The following is an 8,974-nucleotide window of genomic DNA, read 5'->3' on the forward strand; positions in this document are numbered from 1 at the left end:
CAACCCATGTTCCGAACCTTTTCGCGCGCGAGAGCGAAACTCCTGCTGTACGTCATTCATATCTTCCATGCCGTGCCATACACTCACTCGAATGATAGTGGTGGCCATTTAAATCTATATTTAGAAACAACACACGCGCGAACAACGCATGCGTCGCTCCTCACGCTAACTGCTCTAGCGGTATCCGATTAGTGGGTATCAGCTGATGCACGAAGCATTGCTACTAACAACAGCTGATGGGTTATTTTGCCTCTTTTGTTTTCATTCTTTCTTTTCTCGATTGGCTGCACGAGTCGCTCCGATACAGTTTAGGTTTGGTGGACTGGTTTCTCGACGGGGATGTAGCTCAGTGGTAGAGCGCTCGCTTCGCATGTGAGAAGTCCCGGGTTCAATCCCCGGCATCTCCAAGAGGGTTTATTTTGTTGTTGTTTTTGTTTTTTTTCGGTGACCATTCATTTCACCAGAAAGTGTTCTTTGAGTTTTTGTTACTTAAATTTTCTTTATTCCTTCCTCTTTGCGGTTATTTGTCTGCTCTCAGCCACGACAGCAAGGAAGTAGGGGAATTGGGAGGAATTTGGACCCCCTAAGCAAATCGTCTAATATTTCCAAAACAATACGGTTTAAATGGAAAATGTCACATTGTATACTGAGCTACACTTGTTTTCTTTCAAACAATAATGTTTAATCATTATATCAAGCGTCAAATTACCAAATATATGATAAAATAAAAGAGATGATTTTTGGGCATTAAAATTTGATGCGGGGTGATTTGGTCCAGTTTGTGTTTCATCTAAAAAAAACATACTTATGTTTATGTAAAGTATTTTGGGATAATGTTACAATCAGTAACAGTGTTCTGGGATTGATTCCAGGTTTCTGGGTCCGATTCCAGACCAGAAAAATTGGATTGAGACCATTTCGAATTCTGCATGGATCTTTTCGCTGTTGCCTGAGCATTTTAAAACACTTTCGATGCTTGGTCAAAGAAAATCCGTTCTTGATTGCCTGCGTTACTCTTTCAAGCTCCTCCTTCCAACGTTGTCTGCCCATCCTCTTTTTGTAGTTCAGCGGCATCTGGAATCAATTAGACCAAAGAAAATCCTCAAGCCTGTAGGACCAATTCACCCCACACAACATGCAAAAATTTAAATGCAATTAAATTTATTGTTATCAAACTTACAGTTTCGCTGTATCAAATTGTTCCTCTTCTGTAGGCGAACAGAACTTTACTGCACAATACTCGAAAAGTTTGTATAATCAGCGGGAAAACCTGTGTTTTTGCGACAAAGGGGTGGTCCAAATCACCCCGTATGTCTAACTCATCCCGTGTTACCCTACAATGGCTGAAACTCTAATTAGTGCCCCACTATGCAGATTTTTTTTCGCTATTTTTGAAAGTCGAAAATTTTCCATGTGTAAAAATTCACTTCAGAACGAGTTTCATGATCAATTAATTAAACAATCCTGTCAATCTCACTGGTTTACAGAGGTCATTCAATGGTTTCGGTATAGGTTGCTTAGTTCCAATTAGAGCAATGGAATTTTCATAAAAATAATCTCGTGTTTTGCATGTTTCAGAATATGTGAATATGTGAATAACACCTGTGCTGATGAATAAAGGTGCAAATGGTTATTTCAAAATTCAACGGCAATATTTTTTTTCATTGGTTCATGTTGGTAGCGCTGCATTGTTTATGATATATTAATTTGAGTTTAAGATTGATAAGAAGAAAATGGCTTTGGAAATCAATAACGACCCTTCCTAAGGGCAAATGGAAGCGATGCATTGTTCTTCAGACCGCTTTTGAAAAACATATTGAGGATGCGGATCAAGAAATGTTAATTAAGTTAATTATGCGGAAGTACCATTAAACGCGCCAGGAACGACAAGTTTTTTTATTCGTCCATTGTTTTGCAGCAAATCGGAAACGTTTCAAAAAGGCAAAAAGGTAGACGAGGTGTTATACCGTTTTGAATCATATTTCGTACAACATCATAATTCGGACACTTTGTTCTAATATGTTGAATGGCTTGATGCATAGATGATATAACTATAACATTAATATCACAATTGCTTCTTTAGAGTAATACCTTGGTTTCACTATCACTTCATTTAGGAATTACATTTGAATTATTACATAGTAGGAAAAAATCCATCCAAAATCCAAAATCCACTCATTATCGTTTGTGTTTGACGTTTGCTTAGTGAGCACGTAGAATTTACCCATACACCAATATTTAAATTTCTCTCGTGTTTCATCAGTTCTCATCATCGTAATCAGGTTACTGTGATTGCTTGGTAAGTATTTCACAGTTGACTATAAAATATAATCAAGTGTAATGTAATTTTCGTTCAAAGAATTACAAAATAAAGTGTCCGAAATTTGAATTCAATCTGTCCGAAATTTGATTCTCTGTCCGAAGTTTGATTCTTATTCGCTTCGTTTGAAAAGCATTTTATCCGATGATTTTCTAATGTTTTCAATCAAATACCGTTCTGAATCATATTTCGGACACTCTGTTCTAATATGCTTCATGCACTGATGATATGAATATAAATCTAATATCACAATTGCTTCTTTAGAGTGATCCCTTGGTTTCTCTATCACTTCATTGGAGAATAACATTTGAATCATCACAGAGTAGGAAAAAATTCAACAACACCACTCATTATCGTTTGTGTTTGACGTTTGTTTTGCGTGAGCACGTAGAATTTACCCGTTCATAAATATTGAAATTTCTCCCGTGTTTCATCAGTTCTCATCATTGTTAACAGTTTACTGTGATTGCTTGGTAAGTGTTTTGCAGCTGACTATGAAATATATTCAAGTGTAATGCAATTTTCGTACATAAAATTACATAATAAAGTGTCCGAAATTTGAATTCAATCTGTCCGAAATTTGATTTAGTGTCCGAAGTTTGATTCTTATTCGCTTCATTTGAAAAGCATTTTATTCGATGATTTTCTTATGTTTTCAATCAAATAGTTACCAAAGTACCTAGCTTGAAAGCATATTGAACTAATTTATTAAAAATATCTACCAAATAATATTTGTGGATAAATATTAGATCTGTTTTCTGCATCACATGCCTTAAGCGTCCGGAATATGATTCAGAACGGTAGGGTAAATGATCTTGGTTTGTCCAATTTGGGGTGTTTTTACGCAATTAGTAAATGCAAATCGATTTTTCTTCATGAAAATCACATATAGGGTTGGGGAAAAAGAAATGTCGTATATTGTCAATATATGGCAACACTTAAACATATCTTGTGTTGTACTTATCGCATCGGGTCATACTATACGACTATTTAAAGACGACAATCTGTGCTACAAGTGTTGTTTTGACAGTGTTGTGATTGTCCTTTTCAGTCTCAAGTTATAGCGCGTCAAAGATGGAGTCCACCAATCAAGAAATTCGCCATATTTTACGTTTTTACTACCTGCGAGGTAAAACTGCAACGAAGGCGACCGAAAAAAATCGTGTAGTTTATGAACCTGATACTGTAACGATTCGCACAGCACAGCGTTGGTTTGATCTGGATGTATGGGTGCCACACGAGTTGACGCAAAAAAAAATCTTTTAGACCGAATCAACCCCTGCGATGCACTGCTGAAACGGAACGAACTCGACCCATTTTTGAAGAAGATGGTGACTGGTGATGAAAAGTGGATCACGTACGACAACCCAAAGCGAAAAAAGTCGGGGTCAAAGCGCGGTGAGCCGGCCCAAACCATCGCCAAGCCTGGATTGACGGCCAGGAAGGTTTTGCTGTGTGTTTGGTGGGATTGGAAGGGAATCATCCACTATGAGCACACATCTTTGATGACCCGCCAGAAGCTACGGGAGCTCGATGGGATTTCCTATTGCACCCAACGTATAGTCCGGACCTGGCTCCAAGCGATTATCATCTCCTCCGGTCCATGCAAAACGCTCGTGGTGATACAAAGTTGGCATCAAAAGAGGCTTGCGAAAACTGGCTGTCTGAGTTTTTTGCAAAAAGGCGGGGGGGGGGATAATGAAATTGCCTTCTGAATGGCAACAAGACGGCGCATATTTGACTAAAAATTGGATAATCTTAAGTATGTTGAATAAAGCGTCAAATTTCGATCAGAAATACGACATTTCTTTTTCCCCAACCCAATATAATCGATACGAGTTTTGGGTTTGTTGAAAAGCCCCATGTCTCTAGTTGCTAATACAGGGTCTTCCATTTCGGGCTTCCGAAAGTATACAGCCCTGCGGTGACAACCGTTTGACATAGCTGTCAACCAAAGCGTCATATCGTTAGTTGAATGTCTGCCATTTTACAATATGTTTCGTTTTAGCATCGAACAACGTGTTAATTTTGTTAAATTATACTATAAAAATGATAAAAAACCGGCAAATGTTTTTCGAGCATTACGGACGGATTTTGGTCGTCATGGGCGGCCTACAGAGCACACAATCGCTAATGTAGTGCGTAAATTCGAACAAACTGGATCCGTAGCGGATATTGTGAAACCTGTGCATCATCGTAATGTGCGTTCGGCCGAAAATATTGCTGCTGTTGCTGCCAGTGTGGAGGATGACCCGAATGCTTCGATTCCACGGCGTGCTCAGCAATTGGGCTTGTCAAACACATCATTGTGGCAAATTTTGCATTTGGACTTGCACCTACATCCATATAAAGTCCAACTGGTACAAAAATTAGAGCGTGGTGACCATGGAATGCGTCGGGCATACGTCGATTGTGTGAACGAACAACAGCAGCAAAATGCTGAATTTTCGCATCAAACTTTCTTCAGCGATGAGGCACATTTCGAGCTCGGTGGCTATGTGAACACCCAAAATTTCCGTATATGGGGCTCAGAAAATCCACACGTGATTGTTGAGATGCCATTGCATCCGCCAAAAGTCACTGTTTGGTGCGCATTATGGTCTGGTAGAGTCATCGGGCCGTATTTCTTTGAAAATGAAGACGGCGAGACAGTAACTGTGAATGGTGAGCGCTATGGCCGCATGTTAACCGATTTTTTTTTGCCTCAAATTGAAGATATGGATACGGATGACATGTGGTTTCAGCAGGACGGCGCCATGCCACACAACACGACCGAACATGGCCATATTGCGAACGAAATTTGAGGGACGCATAATTTCGCGTTTTGGTGATGTCAATTGGCCGTCCAGATCATGCGATTTGAACCCGCTAGACTTTTTTTTGTGGGGTTATGCGATAGACCGTGTCTATGCCAACTCTCCGCAAACTCTTGAACATTTGAAAGACAACATTCGTGAAGTTATGACCGAGATACCGCCCCATATGTGCCGAAAAGTCATCGAAAATTACCTGTTCCAGATCAAGGTGTGCGAGAAAGCCCTAGGTGGACATTTGAATGATGTTGTATTTCACACATAATGGCATAAACCAAACTTTAATTTGAAATAAAAGTTTCATCGAAATTCGAATTCTAAGTGTGTTTGATTTCAACTTACTTTCGGAATTTAAAGTTGGAAAACCCTGTACTACCATAAGGTGTTGAAATTATTCAAATTTTTATTTTTATCAACGTTTTTCCTCAAAGAGGAATTATGATCATGGTTTGACCACCTCTGATCATGGTTTGTCCAAAAAATGATCATGGTTTGTCCGGCTTTAGAAATCACCATTTGTGAATGAAAACATTCGAATTCTCAAGTAGATATAGCATTTATCATTGAATGAGTTTTCTGTCTTCATATTGATCCATTCATAATTTAGGCTTTCTTCAGAATATCGCATTTTCTTGGGCATTTTAAAAGTGTTCACCTCAAGACACGCAACGTAGAGAAACTTTATTCATGCTATACGCGAAGGACACAATAAACAAACCGCAGCGCGCCAAGCGGTTGCCATAGAAATCATGTGGACAAAACAACATTGTTGAATTGTATAACTCATGATCAGAATTGAGTTCATCAAAATGCGTTAATTTAATGGTTTAGCTATGTAAATCTGATACAAATGGTGTGCAAGAATGATGTTTACAATATTTGTAAGTGTTATAATCCGGAAATCGTCTGAATACGTGCCAAATAATCATCTGTTGGTTGATTAACACTTTCGACGCCCCGTCACCCAGATATGGGTGACACTTTCCTCGTTCAAATTTAATAGGCTTTTCAAAAGTAATTTGATAGAAGAGGCACCTAAGTGTAACTATGGGATACGTAGAAAAATTATAAAATTATAACCATATTGTTATAATGTTTATACTGTACTTTTTATTGATTTATAGTGCGGATGGTTTGTATGGCAGCTTTTTGCAGAACCCATATAACATGACTTTAGCATATGTTATTGTTGTCAATTCATCTTCAAATTAAATAAAATATTGCTAGATCATGTAAAAGTTGTCTACAAACTAAGTTTGATCTTCACTTAATAATTTATTCGCAAGTTGGGCTCCGCAAGAAACTTAGAAAAGCCGCTTTGGGCGAGTTAGCTCAAATGAGGCCGGTAAAAAATTACTATATAACTACTGTAAATAATGAAGAACACAATATTATTCATATGTTTTGAAATATTCGAATACCTAATTTGACACAGGTGCGCTGAACTAGAGCATTCAAAACAGTGGACAAACCATGATCACACTTTCGACTGGACAAACCAAAATCATTTACCTTATATGCATTTCATTTCGTGTTCGTGATCTGGCTCATAGTGATTTTAGCCGATACAAAGTGTGAGAGAATATGCGCTCCGGAGAGTTCATAAGAGATGTCATGCAGCGTAACGTCGTTCTGGAATCCGTAACGGTTTTCGCGGTTTCCGCAGTGTCGAGTGGAAAGTGTTAGTGTGGCACGCAGACATTGCTTTTGTTTTAATACGCTGCTTATGGTAAATTGAAGTGCACTATAGTGTTTGTTTATTAGAAATTAGGAATAACGGTGGTGGTGGTGAAGGAATAAATAAATCGACATTCTAATTACTTGTATTCGAAGGAGTTCGCGGCGAAAAATCATGGTGGCGAGTATGTGACACTCGCCACCAAGTGCAAAGAATTATCCTTGTGAAATATCAGCTGTTTTCCTTTTGTTGCGACAGTAATCGAAAGGCAACTCACTGTTTTTGATAGCGATACTTTTATTGATGTATGTATGTTCCAAACTGAAGTTAGAATTTTATTTAAATCCACATAATAGATATTATATCTCTTTTACAATGCAGCGACCTTTACTAATTTAGCCCTTTCAATTGACCAGTACAACCTTCGTTTCTGTTATGCTCTAAATAATCGCATAATTAATTAGTTTGTGTCTTTGCGGGAGGCCTGGGGGGGGGGGCTGACCGGGAGGGCTCCTCTGGAACCAATATGATCGCCGAAAAAGCGTGCACGCGGTGAATAATAGAATATATCGTCGGAACGGAGTTGGGGGAGGAGTTTTCTCGGTTACCTTCTCAGGTTTCCCATTATTGAATCTCCACCAAGTACATGCGATGAATACTAGAATACATTAATATAATCTATACATATATAAATCTCGTGTCATGATGTTCGTGGTCGAACTTCTCCGAAACGGCGCGACCGATTGTTACGAAATTATGCACAAAAAACTTGGCAGGCATGAGAACAGATCGTTAACTATATATGATATCGCTAAAGTACCGATTACTATATATGTAATAGCAATAAGAGTAACTCTATCCCGGAAAAAAAATCTGAATATTTTTTTGCATATTGTCTTTAATTTGGCTTCAAAAATACATATAAAACCAGATATTTATCCCCCATCCTCTATTTTCCTCACGATTTTAGTATTTTGTATAAACAATATACAAAAAATTCAACCGTTGTTCATTTTTCAAATAAATCCACAATGAGCACAATGAATTATTGAAATCACCCATGGTTGAATTGCAAAATCACAATCACTCTATTGTCATCAATTCTGAAGAAGCACCAACTGAAGAGCACGTGTGCAGATCCAATGTTCTTGAAGTCTTAGCTGGAATTATGTTAGACGACTGCATAGTGACGAGAAATTTTGATTTTGATTTATAACCTGAATTTCTATGCCAAGATACATTAATTTGAGTGACAAGTCCTAGAATATGTGTAACCACAGAAGTCAGAAAAAAATCTTTTATGGACGTTAATACTTTTGATATACATGTGGTTAGAGGAGGCGACGCAAACAAGCAAATTTGATGCGGTTAGGACAATATCATTATCCGATGTAGTGAGCTGTGTCATTAATTTATGGTCGACACATACGCAAAGGCAGAGAGTGAACGACTGCGATTCTCACGACACAATCAACAGAAAGGGCGTGAGAAATAATATAATAATACTTGCGAGACGCTATCATGAGCAACACCGACACAGTCTTCACTATTGCCAGGCCAAAACGCATGCAATGTCATGACATTACATCATATGTGTTCAAACAAAAATTAAGCTTTTAATGGGCTCCATTACAGTGTAATTTCCTCGGAAATTCCATATCCATCTACTCTTCTGTATTCTGAAATTTGCTCTAGTTAGAATTACCCGAACGGCTCGCAATATTGCATTCTGTAATCCGTTCAACACAAGTCCAATCGGGTTGTACAATTTTCGGATGAAAGAAACACGCTTTTTTAAACAAAAATTATATATGAAAATACTCTGCCAAAATAACTGAAATAGGCTCTAATATATGTTCTGTGTAATGTGGGGAAAAATCTTGAACAAAAATTGTCTCTGATAATGATTTTATATTATGGATAGAGTTTTGCCGGAAATACAAAGAGATTTATAGAGAAAATATTAAGTTAGGGTTAGGACTAAGTTTCCAAGGTATTTAAACAGCTTTGAGGAATAATTTTCATTCATATTTGAACAATGCAAAATTGCTTTCGGTTCTGCTAAGTATTTTTCACCAACGAATCAGTAATTGAACGAAATTAATATAGATTTTTTTAATTTCAACTTTCTACTTTGCTAAAATTGTTAAAACAGTCATACAC

The 8,974-nt window shown here is 37.7% G+C and overlaps 1 non-coding gene across 1 annotated transcript; it reads left to right on the forward strand.

Moving 5' to 3' along the window:
• Positions 1-335: 335 nt before the first annotated feature.
• Positions 336-407, forward strand: Trnaa-cgc (transfer RNA alanine (anticodon CGC)). The gene has a single exon. It is a non-coding gene; the product is annotated as a tRNA-Ala (tRNA).
• The last annotated feature ends 8,567 nt before the right edge of the window (positions 408-8,974 follow it).

This window comes from Toxorhynchites rutilus, chromosome 1, assembly GCF_029784135.1.
Source record: "Toxorhynchites rutilus septentrionalis strain SRP chromosome 1, ASM2978413v1, whole genome shotgun sequence".
Classification (NCBI taxonomy): Eukaryota; Metazoa; Arthropoda; class Insecta; order Diptera; family Culicidae; genus Toxorhynchites; species Toxorhynchites rutilus.